This window comes from Silene latifolia, chromosome X, assembly GCF_048544455.1.
Source record: "Silene latifolia isolate original U9 population chromosome X, ASM4854445v1, whole genome shotgun sequence".
Classification (NCBI taxonomy): domain Eukaryota; kingdom Viridiplantae; phylum Streptophyta; class Magnoliopsida; order Caryophyllales; family Caryophyllaceae; genus Silene; species Silene latifolia.
Window position 1 is genome coordinate 125,571,070 of NC_133537.1, and position 15,552 is coordinate 125,586,621.

Below are 15,552 nucleotides of genomic sequence, written 5' to 3' on the forward strand. Positions count from 1 at the left end.
GAAAGAAGTAGACAAACCTCAAGTGGGTAGGAGCCTCCAAAGCTTGCTAGTCTTCCACCATATCATCATTGTCATCATCTTCCTCAATAGAAGTGGACTCATCACCACTTCCCTCTTCACTTCCATGCCCACTTCCTTCATAACTTTCCTCATCATCTTCTTCATCTTCTTCACTAGCCTCCTCTTCTTTATTAACCTCTTCAACAATGCCCTCATCATCAACAACCTCATCACCGACAACCTCATCGTCACCCGGTCTCTCACCCCTAGACGCATTTGGAAAGAAGACTTCCCTATCCGCCCATCTAGGCAAAAGACATGAAGGATCAAGTAGTCCTTGCCTAGCTAAATGAAGGAGGGGTGGATATTGGGCTAAGTATGCATCTTCCCGATCCTTATAAGCTTGTTTGTGCATCTCTTGCATAAGTAGAGTCATGTAGTCATTGCCCACTTCAACACCTTCGGGCTTGAACTCTTGATATTTAAATGGATAGGGTGGCGTGACAATGGAGGAGGAGGGCATTTCAATTTCACCCCTTTGTTGACAGATGATGTACTCGGCTTCCTTTGAGAGGGGAAGAAGGTAGTTTGTTCTATGAACACTCAAATGGCATATCTTGGAAGGCAAAGTAAAATATCTAGCATCATTGGTGAGCCACCCATATTTGGTGTCAAGAGGATTATGCTTGACCCACTTGTACTTGTTAATCATGGCATCCATGTCAATGAGATGACCCCCTCTTTTTGCCACATACTTGCTATCCTTGTTGAAATTCGGATCAAAGTACTTAGCCAAAAGAGTGACTAGACGTCCATTTACGATAAAAGCGGTGCCTTCCTTTCCACAATCAACATTGAGCCATCTTTCCACCAAAAGCCTTAGAGCATTGTAAGGCTTGGTGAATTCCCTTCCAATATTTAAGGCCGACTCAAGTAGAACACAATCGAGCTTGGTAAAGTGGTTAGTGTCTTTTCTTGCAATGATATTATTCCCGATGACCTTGTGCCACACTCTAATGCCCGGATGGTGGACAAAAAGAGCGCGACAAGCATGATAGTTCTCAAATTTCTTCCCGGAAATCGCCTCCCAAAGAGGAGCGGCGTCATATTTTTCGTGCTTCTTATAATAGCGAGGTGTATCACTAAGACCTAATGCTTTACTCAAAACATCAAAGGTGATGCGCCTATTCACATTGGCAAGGTGAAAATCAATGTATTCTCTAGTCTCTACCTTAGTCACTTTCAATGAACTCAAGAATTCCAAGGTAAGGGAGGGGTATGTCAATTCTCTTGTAGTAAACAATTTTCCCAACCCCATGGCTTCAAATAAGGCTTTTGTTTGCTCGAGGACACCCAATTTGTTCAAGGCATCTTCACATATGAATTTGGTGGGTAGAAAGGATTTCCTAGCATACTTGGCAAATGTATCCCTATGGGAGTTAGAAATGAAAATTACCTCCGGATAGTTTGATAATTGAGCAATTTCCGGAGTTGATGATGTTGTTGCTTCCAAGGGAGGATTTTGTTGTTGTTGAACTTCCAAGTTTGCACTAGCAACCACCATAACCAATGAGGCTTTCTTTGCTTGAAGGCATTGTTGCCTTTTTGAGAGTGTCTTTGCCTTAAGTGCCTTTGTTGACCCTTTTGTTCTTGCCATTGATGATTATACCAAGAAAGATTGAAAATCTTCAATTTTCAATTATACCCAAATCGATTTTAGGATGAAAGGCTTTGCCTTTTGTATTTCAAAAATCGACTCAAAGGTTGAAGATTTTGGTGCTTGGATTGATTTTTGTTGGAAGTGGAGTGATTAATTGTTGTTAAAAGGAAGTTTGGATTTGATTTTGTTGAATTTGGTTGAGGAAATCTTGTTTTGGTGGTGGAGAGGATGAGGGTTTTGAGGTTTTTTTTTTTTTTTTTTTTTTTTTTTTTTTTTTGGGTTTATGGGTAGTGTTTTGAATGAATGAATGAAGAAATGAATGTGGGAGGGGGTATTTAAAAACACCCGAAATTTTCGAAACTGCAGGGGAAGACGGGCGTTTTTCCTTCGGGACGCTCGGATTCTGCCTATTCTTGGTTCAGGAATTCTCGCCTAAAGATGGGCGTCTTTCAGCTGGGACGCTCGGATTCTTCGACTGCGGGACGAGCGGATTCTTTCAAAGACGGGCGGATTTTGTTACAGCAGGTTTTCTTATTTTGCACTGGCAAAAAGACGGGCATCTTTCTGCAAAGACGAGCGGATTCATTAAGACGAGCGTCTTCTCTGCTGGGACGCTCAGATTCTTCAACAGTCCCAAATTTTCAATTTTGCAGTTAAATTGGACGGGCGGATTCTACCAAAGACGCTCGGATTCTCCCTGGTCTACCCGGATTCAGTTCCATCCATGCACTTGCATATCCCGTGTCATTTTTCATTCTTCAAATCCCGTGTTCCTCATTGTAGGGGCACTACTAAAGCATGAATAGCCTAGGCAATTGCTATCCCCACACTAAGCTAAAGCACTACACATCAATTAAAATCATTAGTCCCTCCCTCACTTCTCTCAAAAATGATAATTATCTTGATCAAAGCATAAAAATCCAAAAATAACAAAAAAATGCAATGTAAGAATTAAAATGCGAGTTAGGGAGTTAGAAATATTTACAAATGGTGGTTTGGAGAGGACTCCACCAAACTCTCATCCTTAGTGAGATGTCATGGGGGCATGTCCAAGGTGTTGTTGATGTTGCTCAACACCTTGAAAAAGTAGTCAAAATCTTGTTCATTATCATGATAAAGATCTTCAATAGATCTTTGCCCTTGTTGTCCTTTATGTTGGTCTTTATCGATAGCATTGCCAATGTAGGGATTGAAAATCCCTTCAAACTCATCGTCCCAAAGACCACAAACTTCATCTACTTGATCACTAAAGATCTCTTGAGTTGATAAAGACAACTCTTCCACTTTCTTGTCTTGGCCAATGAGGCCATCTTCTTCATTGCTCGACTTTGGTGAGCTTTTCAAGCTCTCTTTGATACAATTCACTTGCTCTTTGAATGGACCATCATCAATTTTCTTTTTCCATTGGAATTCCGACTTCTTCCTATCATCCTTCCGGATATAATGATCAACCATAAATAATGGTTCATGCAAACGGGGAGCTCTCATGGTCTTGTCAAGATTGAAAGTTATGCTCTCATCTCCCACTTCTAGAGTGAGCTCTCCATGCTTCACATCAATCACCGCACCCGCGGTGTGCAAGAAAGGTCTACCTAGAATGATCGAAATATTGGAGTCTTCTTCCATGTCAACAATGACAAAGTCCACAAGGATGAAAAATTTCCCAACTCTTACGGGAACATCTTCACATATCCCTAATGGTGTCTTCGTCGATCTATCGGCCATTTGGAGTGTGATATTGGTGCATTTAAGCTCTCCCATCTCTAACCTTTTACTCACCGAGTACGGCATAACACTCACACTAGCCCCTAGATCACATAAGGCTTTGTTGATCGTGGTGTCGCCAATGGTACACGGTATTGAGAAGCTTCCCGGATCTTTAAGTTTTGGAGGTGAACTCCCTTGAAGTATTGCACTACTCACCTTAGTGAAGGCGATAGTCTCAAGCTTCCGGATCGACTTCTTCTTCGTGAGGATGTCTTTCATGTATTTTCCATAGGCCGGCACGTGATTGATTAATTCCGTGAAAGGAATCGAGACTTCCAAATTCTTCACAATTTCCATAAATTTTCCAAGTTGGTCATCAAATTTGGGCTTGGCTTGACGACTCGGAAAAGGAAGTCTAATCACAATGGGCTCCTTCTCCTTGACCTTGTCTTCATTTTTCTTTGAAATTTCTTCTTTTGATGGTTCTCCATCCTTGGAGTTTTGCACAATTTCTTCTTTGTCACTAGCTTTCACAACTTCATCCTCAACTTGCTTCTTCGGTGCTTCATACCTTGTACCACTCCTCAAGTGAATGGCACTAACCGTTTCATGTCTTGGGGGATTACTTTGAGGTGTTAATTGCCCCTTTTGTCTTTGTGAGTTTGAAGATGCTAGTTGAGTCAATTGAGTTTCCAACATTTTGGTGTGGGCTAGGATATTGTTGATGGTGATTTCCTTTGATTGACTATCCTTTTGCATTTGAGTGAAAAACTCTAGTTGATTCTTTTGCATTTGGAGGACCGCTTTTTGAACATCAAAACCTTGGTCATTTTGTTGATTGTATGGAGTTTGATTTTGGTAACCTTGGTTTTGGTTGTAAAAGGGTCTTTGATTTTGGTTTTTCATGGGAGGTGGGGTGTATGTTGGTTGAGGGTTTTGAACATTTTGGCTTTTGTATGAGAGATTTGGGTGGAATTTGGTGTTTTCATTGTAATAGTTTGAATAAGGGGTACCACTCTTGTATGCTTGAAAAGCATTCACTTGTTCATTTGTTCCTCTACATTCACTTTGATCATGTCCCAAAGTTCCACAATTCTCACATATCCCACTTGGGATTGATGAAGATGCCGTCAAGGCATTAACATGATGCTTTGGTGATTTTGAGGCTTCTTCAAGTCTAGCCATTGCTTTTTCAAACTTCAAATTGATGGTATCAATGTGAGCACTAAGTTGAGCACCCAATTGAGTAATAGAGTCCACTTCATGTTTTCCTCCTCTAGTAGCCTTGCGAGGTCTACTATATTGTGAGTTATGGACCACCATTTCCTCAATTTTGTTCCAAGTTTGATTGTCATCAACTTCGGTGAACATTCCATTTGATCCCATGTTGAGAATGTTCCTTGAGTCTTCATAAAGACCGTTCCATAATTGTTGTACCAAGAACCACTCGCTAAGTCCATGATGAGGACATGAGCGACAAATTCCTTTGAATCGCTCCCAAGCTTCATACAAAGATTCTTAATCTCTTTGCTTAAAGCCCGTAATTTGAGCTCTTAGCATGTTAGTCGTTTCCGGTGGATAGAACTTTTTGTAGAAAGCTAGAGCCAATTTTTTCCAAGAATCAATTCCGAGAGTAGCCTTATCTAGGCCTTTCAACCATTGTTTCGCGGTGCCAATTAGAGAAAAAGGAAATAAGACCCATCGAATTTGGTCTTGAGTTACACCGGTTTGAGATATCGCATCACAATAGTCGCAAAAAGTCTCCATATGAGAGTGAGGCTCTTCACTAGGCATCCCCCCAAATTGGCTTCTTTCGACTAATTGGATAAATGCGGATTTGGCAATAAAATTTCCAGTTAAGTGTTGTGGTGTGGGAGTACCATTGGGTAGGTTCTCCTCGGTTGGTACGGAATGTGATGAAAATTTAGGCATTGTGGGTTGATTTTATGTTGGGTTTTGTGTTGGGTTCTCCTCACCTTCTCTTGCAAAAGGGTTAATGAACTCAATAGTATTTGTTTGAATATCTACAACCTCACCAATACCTCTCAAAGTTCTCCTAGTAAGTCTTCTATTGTTTGTCAAAGTCCTTTCAATTTCGTGATCAAAGGGTAACAAGTTAACTTGTGATCTTCTAGACATGCAAAATATCAAACAACTCGAAAATAATTAGAACAAACCTTGAGGAGTTTTACTTCCCCAAGGCAAAGAAAGACACAACTAATAACAATACAAGAAAATCTAAATCAAGTTAACACCATCCTCGGCAACGGCGCCATTTTTGGTCGGACTCTCGAGGAGGTTTAGTTTTCGGTACTTGTCGTTAGGAGCACCTAGACCAAAACACAATTTATAACTTTACAAACAACTCTACAATTAGTAAAGAGGCAAGTAAAGGTCGGATCCCAAGGGACGGGAATTGAGATGAGATTTTCTATTGCAACTAGTGGTGTCTAAGGGTGTCACAATTTGGGGTTTGAAGTAGAAGATCACTAAACTAAATAGCAATAAAAGTAAACAAGCAAGATGAATTAAAAAGGGATGTAAACAATTGATAAAAGGCACTAGGGTGTCATGGAGTCATAGGGGATTCATGGGAATTGATCATACAAACATATTCTCAAATTACAAGCAAGCAATTATTGTTGTGATGGATCGAGTTGGTTGATATCTTACAATCCTAGGAAAGTTTGGGTCCCGGAGCCGAATCGATTAGATTGTACAACACCTACAAGTCGACTTAATCTTCCCTACTCAAATATATGCATGGTCTAATGAGACTTGAGTTGGTTTATGTCTTACAAGTCTCATTGAAAAGATAGGTGATGGGTAAAAAATGCAAGGATTCATAGGCTCGCATTTTATCAAACATAACATGTGCATAAGTTGAGATCACAACAAGCAAGCAAATAAACTATGAAAACATATTAATTTAAACATGAATCATCCCCCATGTTGGTTTCCCCTATTTACCCATTAACCCTAGCTAAGGAAACTACTCACTCATTATCATGTTGAACATGCTAGCAAAGTTGTCAATCATACCAGCAAAGTAAAACATGATGAATAAATGAAAGTGATTAACAATAATTAAAAAGGGATTAAGAGAATTATACCTACTAATGATTCCAATAATAAAGCAAAGAATAATAGAAGTACTTGATGATAGATTGGAAGGTTGTCAATCTCCCAATAATAACCCAATTAGTCTTCAATTACCCAAAACAAAGGATGAACAAAAGAGAGATTAAGGAAATGAAACTTGTATTACAACTTGATTAAATGTTGATTACAAGATTAAGGAGAGATTTGATTGATATTAACTACACTAAAGATTGCTAAGAAGAACATTCTCTTCTAATTAGACTAATGGGGTATTTATAGTGGGGATTAGTTACATAAATTAGGGTTTACTAAGGGCTTAAATGACGATTAAGTACTTGAGGAATCGCCGGTCTCTAGGGAGACTCCGGTCTCTTTTTCGCCGGTCTTAGAAAAAGATGCGCATCCTTCCTTGAAGCTTGTAGAAGATGAAATAGCTGTATGGAAATTAGAGCGTCTTAGGCACGGGACGGGTGGATTTGGGTATTTCTGGACGGGCGTCCAACTGGGGAACACGGGCGGATTCTGGGCGTTTTGGACGGACGTCTTGTGGAGGAAGAAGCTCGGATTGTGGGTGCTGGACGGGCGTCTTGAGGACAATCCGCCCGGATTGTCTTACAGTTTCTTTCCTTCTTCTTTTCTTCCATTTTCTTCATAAAATCCTTGGGGATTTCCTCGGGGATGCAAGAATCTTTTCTCATCGTTGCCCATCTACTGTAGTATGTACAAAGGCTTTCTAATCTTGTCTTCTCTTTGATGCTTGGTCATTGAATTCAATCAATTTAGCCTCATTTTGCCATGAAAATGCAAGGTTTGCACTTCTTTCCTACCAAGGACACAAAACCTCAAAGAATATGCAAAACAAAGGACTAAAGACAATAAATGACCCAAATATGCACTAAAAAGCATGGGAACAAGGCTAATTCGGGGACTAAATATGCTCTAATTATGGTCACATCAGGTGGTGATCAGTTGATCCCTTAAGGTCACACCTATAGGACAATTCCCTTAATAGATAAGTTGATTAATTGTATGTCGATACAAGTTAATCAATTCCTTAAATTTAAACAATTCATTTGTGAGTGGGAATTTTTGTATCTTTTTGTAATTTGATTAAATAAGATTTATTTTAGTAATTAAAAGATTTTATTACTAAAATTAATTATTGTTTGTGAGACAATTAAATTAAGAATGAATAAATAATTATAATTGCAATATATTGTGAATTATATTTATATGACCCATTTTAATAATGGTAATCATGTATTACTAGTTATTTTGTCACAAGTAATTTATTTGTTATAAAATGATATTTAAAGAGTTCAATATGCATTAAAATACATATGGACATGGTGTGTGACACATGACCTAGCATATTACAAATGACAAGTTAACAAACATAAAATGGATGTCCATTTTATGGGTGGGCCGAAAAATAGAGGAATTAAGGAGTTAGTGGATGTTTTATTTTATGATAAAATAAACATAATGATTACCTACACTTACTAGACTTTGCCCTACATTTTATGGGTAAGACCAAGGCCATGCAATGACCCTTTTCCTTTCACCCTACCCGGCCCCCTTGTCTCAAAATAAGAGCTTGTGTCTTATTCATTCATTCCTATCTCATGCATAGAGTATGCATGTATGCTTTTTCTCCTCCATCTCTCTAACATTTTTTTTTAGACATAAAAATTGTTCATTCATATATTACATATTACATTACTAGAAGTAGTAATAAATAATATAGAATATATTTTAAGGAATCTAATAATAACATCTAGTTAATATTATTATTACATTTAGGGGATTGTTTTGGGTACATTCAAGAGGAGACTTTCTAATTTGAAAGTTTGAGTTTATGGAGGATCATTCCAATGTATTAAGCTCAAGAACAAGTAAAGGTAGGAGACCTTACTTGGGCCCAAAATCCGGTACATTTACAATGTAAGAAAACTCGATTATCTTATTTTTCCCATTATTTTGTTATGCATGCACTAGATCCACATAAATATATATTATGGATATTTTATAAAATGATTAGTTCAGTCTAATAAGGGGTTTATGAACCTAACATAGGATACTAGTATGATCATTTTGCATTCTCACCCATGAGACTTTAGGAGGAGCACCTTACCCGTTGGATCGATTCCAATAGTCAGGAGGTGACGTCCACTATACTGGTTTATGTACCAAGATGGCACTATTGAGGTCTTCACGTATTAGGTCTACCATATTTCACACTTCTGCTTATGGGGAAATTGACTAACTTTGACAAAGCAGGTCATTGGCATAGACCCAATTAGAAGACCGGCCGAGACTTAGAAGATTCTAGGTTCATGCACGACTAATATGTGAATGCTTATGTGCTACTTGTTCGTTTTCCATGTCTATTTTCGAAAACGGAGTTTTCCCAAACCGTTTTTTTCGAAAATGCCTTTTCAAAACAAACATGTTTTTAACTCGGAATGCTGCCAAAGTAGATGTAGGATTTTTCTTGACCAAAAATGAGCCTTTTATAGCAGGCATGCTGCCCATTTAAAATCTCATTTTAATCATCCACTTTCAAATTAATTATGAAATGATTTCCCACTAAACCTCACCCAAAACCTAGAATAGGTGTTGAGTGAGTCGTGTCTAGGGCTCAAGTGAGCCGTGTTTAATTCTGCCCATTTAAAATCTCATTTTAGCCATGTCTAGGGGTCAAGTGAGCCGTGTTTAGTCGTCTACACGACCCGTTTGGGCCACCCAAGTCACCTCTTGGGCCCTAGTCACGTACGTCGACCATTTGGTCAGAGTGAAACCATAAAAACGTCCTAAGTAAGGCACAAAGGGAGTTTTTGTCACAAACCTATGGACCAAGTTGGTTCAGTCACAGGTTAGTCACACCGATTCGGTGTCAAGTCTAAGTCTAACAGATAGTTGAGTCGAGTAATAGTCCTTGTTAGGTCTAGAACCCCTCTCCACACGTGAGACCTCTTTCGAGTGAGCCAGTTAGCTCATTTCCTGGGTCTAAGTCTATCTTTGGGTCAAGTTAGAGTCAAAGGTCGAGTTCGCAAGTCGAGTCCTTGTTTTCGCATGAATTTTAATTTAAATATTGATCGGTTCATGGTTTTCTTGTAGAAAGGCCGCCTCGGACCAGAAGAAAAACAATGGAAGATGCCATCAAAAAGCTTACAGAAACCATGAAGCTAATGGTAAATCGTTTGGGTGCTCTTGAAGCAAAGATCGGAGGGGAAGACACTCCACCCGACCCGACTGAATTGACTGAACTTGAAAAGCGTTTCAAGCTAATCGAAGACCAGATGAAGCTCTCTTAAGGGCAAAGTATTCCCTTCGAAAATGCTAGGGGTCTACTCTCCAATTCATGACCAATTGCCTAAGAACTTCGTGCTCCCAGACATTCCCTAGTTCAAAGGAACCAAGAACCCTTTGCAGCACGTTAGGGGTTAGAAGGAGTACCTTGCCCTCAAGGGAGTACCTACTAGTATGCTCTCTTCCATCTTTGCTCAATATTTGGAAGAACATCCAAAGGCATGGTTCTACATTCTACGTTTGAAGAACTATCAAACATTTGAGGATCTCACAAAAGAATTTTGTAAGCACTATGCTGATAACTCTGAAATCCAAACCACCATGCGAAACCTTGTAGTTGTGAATGAGGAGAGAGAGAAAGAGGGTTCACTGAATTCCTTGCTAGTTGGCGAGCTGAAAGTGTAAAGTTGACTAGAAAGCCCGATGAAACAGAAATGGTAGACAAGTTCGTGAAGAATCTCCAATCTGCCTATCTTGATAAATTAAAATAGCTCAACTTCAGTACATTCAAAGAATTGACTAGAAGCGCAAGAAAAATCGAAGATGACCTTCGCGCCGTGGAAAGGGAAACGCCAAAGGGGTACACTCGGGCCTCTTCTTCCAAATCCAAAGCACCTACCAGTACTCATCATATCCAAGGAACCCTTAACGATCAAGTCCCTGGGTATTTACTGATTTAGGGTGCACTTATACTTACTCTAGAAAGACTTTCGGCCCAAGGTAAGCGGAGCCCAATCGGTCCAACCCCTGAACCACCACTAGAATAACGAAATAGGTGGTACAAGCTGGACGCATATTGTGCCTATCATCAAGGCAAATAACATGATACGGAAAACTGCTACCGTCTCAAACATGAAATCCAAGATATGATCGAGAATGGAACGCTCCCGATGCAAGTATCAAGCCTAATAATGTAACTAATCCATTCGGAGATAACTCGAATGGAATATTTGTCGAAGACAATGCTGATTTGACCTACCTTATCTGACCTATATGTCGTCTCAATGGTTTCCACGTGGGAAAACAATTTGTTGATTGTTCTTGACTCTCCTAGGCTTACCGAACGAAGTTCGAGTTGGGGATTTTTCTATCGATTTCACCTCATACTTTCTCCAAAGCGCCAACAAAGTTAATGGAATTTGAGAAGATGGCGAAGCTGACATATATCTCGAGAAAGGTGCCACTATTCTGCTTACTCCAAATGAAATCCTAAAAGTAAGGAAATAGGCCCTCGAGTATAATCACTTGACTCGGTCTGGCCGTCCGTTCCGGGAGGAAAAGCTAGTCATGGTACCACTGCTAGAGATAAGGACTCCACCTTGGTCGAGGTTTTTAGTGAAGGGTCGACCTTAGAGGCTATCTTCATTAAGCAACTACAAAAGACCAAGGTAGATGTCTCTATCTGGGAGCCGATTTTAAGTTATTTTGAGCATACGCAACCTTTGATAAAAATGACAGTGCCCTCAGGTAAAACATCAAATGATATGGTCAGTTCCATTGCTTCAAGCCGACCACGACTCACTAATGTTGTAACCTTTGCCGATGAAGATCTACCATCCATAGGGCCGAAATGTTGCCTCGCCATGTATATCGCAGTGACCTGCTTTCAGAAGCATGTTCTAATGACCCTTGTCGACGAAGGGTCAGCAGTCAACGTCTTGCCTCTCAGAACCGCTTTCACCTTAGGTCTCGAGAAAAAGGACCTCTATGACACCCCGCGATAATGCGGAAAATTAGGAAAATTTTAAAACTTCTTATTACTAGTTAAAGTTTAACATGCGGGAGTCACTAATAAAATGAAACGAGTGCAACAATAGGTAAACTTAGGTTATTACAAACCAAGCCTAGCAAAATAGGGGGAAAATATATCCCACGAATAACAAGTCTAAAAGGTAAGTCTAAACATAACTATAGACAAAGATCCAACGGTCAAGGTGCTCGCTAGCTCACACATGTTTTTACCCCATAAATGCACCAACTAATACCTGTCATTCATGTAAATATGAACGCCACAGTCAGTGGGGAGCAACTGAGGGTTCTCCCAGCCACAATATGTCAAAATACAAGTACACATGCACTTAATTAAACATATTAATCATACAACATGGTTGAATAATAATGAACAAGGGGATGTAAATGATAATCATAATAAGATAGGCATATTACATTCATAATGAGGTAGGAATGACACATTAATAATAGATATGCATTCAAGAAAGTAGAATAACTAAGCCAACCAATTTCTAATTGACTTGACTCAACAAGTGTAAGACCTATACTTAGCATGGACTCACAAGACAACAACCTAGACTCCAACCTCTTTGTAGGACGACGATAATAATACGGTCCTAGTATAAACTTGGATCCAGACTCTCGGGATGGGCTTTATCCGATTCGACAAACGATATACCAATCGCATCCAGGACTCGAAACATGTCACACATAACCGTAACCAAAGGTCCGAAGAAAGGCGAAAGGATAACGCAATCCGGAAACATGGCACACATAACCATAACCAAAGGTCCGAAAGGGGTAAATAAGAGATGTCAAGTCGTCACACTATGTAACACGTCACACTCGGGTCACAAAGAAGAGCAACATTAATTAGCATGATCATAACGTAAACAAGTCCTAAATTGACAACTTACCAATCATGAGAAAGATGCATAATTAAATCAAGAAATAATAGAAGTTACAAGTGAAGAAAAAACCAACAGGGGACTCCTAGCCGGGTGGGGTACCGACAGCCTGCCCACCGGCGGGGCACACCTCAACATTTAGAAACTTGCAAATCTTACCGTGATCTCCCAGCCGGTTGGGGTACCGGCATCCCTCTTACCAGCTTGGACACGCATATACATTTGAAATTCTTTAAAAACTTACAGGGGTCTCCCAGCCGGGTAGGGTACCGGCGGCCGGCCCACCGGCTGGGACAGCATATACCTTGAAATTCCATTACAATGTTACAACGACCTCCCAGCAGAGTAGGGTACCGGCGGCCGGTCTACCGGCTGGGACAACAACCACTTTGAAAAAGCTTGAAATTTTACAGGGACCTCCCAGCCGGGTAAGGTACCGGCGGCCGGCCCACCGGCTAGGACAACCAGTACTCGTGTTTCACCAAAATGATTCCCAAACAATTTGAAACCAACTAAAATCGTTCCACAATAATTGTTTACGTATCCTAGCATGATTCTAACTCAGAAAAACATCGTATTTGAGACGGAAATTCAACCATTTCGGATTTAAGACAGGAAAGCTTGGAACTTTCAACCAAACATGTGAGAAATTCATATGAGAACACCATTCAACTAAAATTCAAGCAAAACACAACCAAAACTTATATTTTAACATTTGAAAGGCTAAATTAACAACCAAAGCATGCAAATTTGACACTTTGTCGTGTAACCCATCACCGTTACCTTACTAAACCTTTAATATCAAACGAAATCGTTAACTTGCAAGAATCCACTTCCGGGTCAACTAATCCTTCTCCTAAACATTAGAAAACACAAATTAAGACTAAGAATTGAAACTAGAAAAAGGGTGCCGTGGGGGAAGAAAGTTGGTTCCTTTCTTACTACGAAATATGGAGGACGAGGAGAGGAAGAGATAGGCGCAAAAAACGTTGAAAACTGATAAGAAATAAAGATTTTATTCTCGTCTTAAGGTCGAAGGTTTGAGATTTGTAAAAATGGAGGTTTTGAGGTGTTAGGTGGTGAATAGTGTGCTGAGAAATGAGGGAGGAAGATGAGATTTTATGGTTTTGTTAGGGGTTTTGGGTGGAGGGAAATGAGTAGAGAGGAGCCCAATAGATTTACTAGGCCCAAATGAGTCGATGAGCATTATAACATGTCTCATAATCTACTACATACTTGAGACGGATATTATTATCATAATTAATATTATTATACATGTAAAGCCAAAGTTTTATAAAAACGTATTTAAAATATAAATAAAATAATAAAACGGCCAATTAAATTATAAATGCCAAAACGAAAAATTCGCGGGTGTTACAACCTCGCTCCTGCCACTCAAACAGTTCGAGCCTTTGATGGGAAAGTTCGTCGGGTGTCTGGACTCGTCAAATTAGTTGTTCAAACTGGCCCAATTGAAAGAAGGGTCGACTTCCAAGTAATCGATATAGCTTCATCCTTTAATATATTGTTGGGGCGACCATAGATCCACGCAATAGAGTCCGTGTCATCCACATTGCATCGGAAGATCAATATCCCCTTCAATGGGACGATGGTGGTGGTAGATGCCACACCCATCACTGTGGTTGGAGTAGACATCACCTCTGAAGTTAAGGTTGGAACCACTGACGATACTTGTGGTTTCAAAGTACTAAGGACAATCGAGTCCAGTCTTGTGATAGAAAGTATGGATCTGTACACTACTAGCCATGTATATGAAACAATATTAAGAACCGGAAAGTATTTCGGTTTTTCTATGAACCCTCGAAGGGAAAACGCCTTCATGCTGAAACCACTAGTTCCAAAGGGAGTGATGTTTGGGCTTGGATACGAGCCTACAGAAAAAGGACGTTGCAAAGAAGAAGACGAGATCGGCTAAAGGATTTGAAATGGAACCGTATCTAATAACGCTCAACTGGTATTTCGTGAAAGCTGGGGAAACAGAACCGTATTTAGATTTTCCCGAGCCTATCTATGACTGGAGGAACAAAAGAATTGTACCTGGGATCGAAGTATTCCGGACTGCTACTATATCCTAGACGACGTGCTTACTGTGCCACCAGAAAAGAACATGCCGACCCCTGTCGAAGACGGTATGGCTACGGGCCTCCTTTTTGGGGAAGAGAAGAAAGAAGTGATACCAAACGAAGATTTGGTGACTATGATTATAAGGAGTGATCGTTTTGACCCTTATACCCTCATTACCGATGTAGATCCTATGAGGACTATCATGAGATGGAGGAAAACCATCAAGTGGACCGACAACAGAGGGCTCCTTTTTAAGCTCACAACATGAGAGGGAGAAATGTTCAAACTTAAGGATGATCCCGAGTCAGTGTCTGATTCCGAGTATGAGTTTGACAAAGGTCCTAGGATTGCGTCTAAGGAATTAGGTGTCGAAGCCACCCCATCCCTGGTCTTTCCTTTTAATGTACCCCCTCCCAGTTCTAGTATTCCGGGGCCAGTCTCAGGTACTTTTGATATTCCACCTCTGGCCTCTGATCAATTGGCTTGAATGTTCGTGCACTTCACGGAATTTAAAATTATTAATAATAATTTAATTATATATACTTAAAATGTTTTTATATATGACCGTGCAATTTTGCACGGGTTTTAAACTAGTTATTAATAATAATATGAACCGAGTTGCTTACGACCTGTCTTATTTACATTACAATTCAATTTTTGAAAATAATTGTTTTAGTAGTGACATTGAGAATGAGGTCTAGAATGAGCATGACGGAAGTGAAGAGGAGGACAACCCACGTCCCCAATTGGTCAAGGGATTAGAAGAATATGATCAGAGGAGCTCGGTAATCGAAGATACCGAAACCATTAACATAGGAATTATTGGAGTGAGTGTCCTCCACAACAGTGTGTCTACATAATAAATCTCAGAAAAGGAATATCAGGGATTTATTTTATTTATTTGTCAGCTGGTCATCGTTAATTAGTAATGATTGGCTGATAAGAGTTTAACATTACTGTCGTATGACGACGGTGATCAACTGATCCCTTTAGGTCACACCAATAGGATGATGCCAAAATGGAAAAACTAATTATTTGTATGAGATA

The 15,552-nt window shown here is 39.8% G+C and overlaps 1 non-coding gene across 1 annotated transcript; it reads left to right on the forward strand.

Annotated features, from left to right (window-relative positions):
* The first annotated feature begins 4,820 nt into the window (after nt 1–4,820).
* Nucleotides 4,821–4,927, forward strand: LOC141624365 (small nucleolar RNA R71). Its single transcript, XR_012534171.1, has one exon. It is a non-coding gene; the product is annotated as a small nucleolar RNA R71 (small nucleolar RNA).
* Nucleotides 4,928–15,552: the final 10,625 nt, after the last annotated feature.